Genomic DNA, 597 nt, shown 5'->3' on the forward strand with positions numbered 1-597 from the left:
CTGTTTGGCAAGAAGGCCGCTTTCCCCCCGGCCCCGAGGCGGTGAGCTCCTGCGGGTCCCCCTGTAAAGGGACTTACAGGTGTTAGATAAAAAGTAATGGCAGAAAATTCATGCGTGACCCTTAAAGAAGAAAGTCGGGAAAAAAAAACCCCCTCACCTGAGGGAAGTTACAGATTCTTCCTCGGCCATGCGAATATGGACTCAAGCAAGCCGCTGTTCAGCACCAACGTCGTTGCGTATCGTCTTAATGTCGGCCTCCCCCCATTTTAAACGAAAGCGGTCAGGTGGACAGCGTAACATCTCAGCCACCCTGGTCTCCAAAAGCGCCCTGAGGCCGGCGGGGAGGAGGCGGCATCCCACACCTCAGCTGTTTGCTGGGGTTCTCCTCGTCGGCCCGGGACATTGCCGACACCGGCCTTGCACGAGCCCTTTCCGAGGATGCTCCTCGGACATCGAAACTCAGTTTTGGCTTTCACTGCCCCAGCTGAGCTTAAACCTCAGACTCAGCAGTTTTGGTCAAGTCCCTCAAAAGCCCAGGGTGTTTTCCTGATCCTGTGTGAAAGCTCCGGCTCTGGAGATCCCTTAAAAACTCAGTGG

Source organism: Cariama cristata, unplaced genomic scaffold, assembly GCF_000690535.1.
Source record: "Cariama cristata isolate BGI_N322 unplaced genomic scaffold, ASM69053v1 scaffold689, whole genome shotgun sequence".
Classification (NCBI taxonomy): domain Eukaryota; kingdom Metazoa; phylum Chordata; class Aves; order Cariamiformes; family Cariamidae; genus Cariama; species Cariama cristata.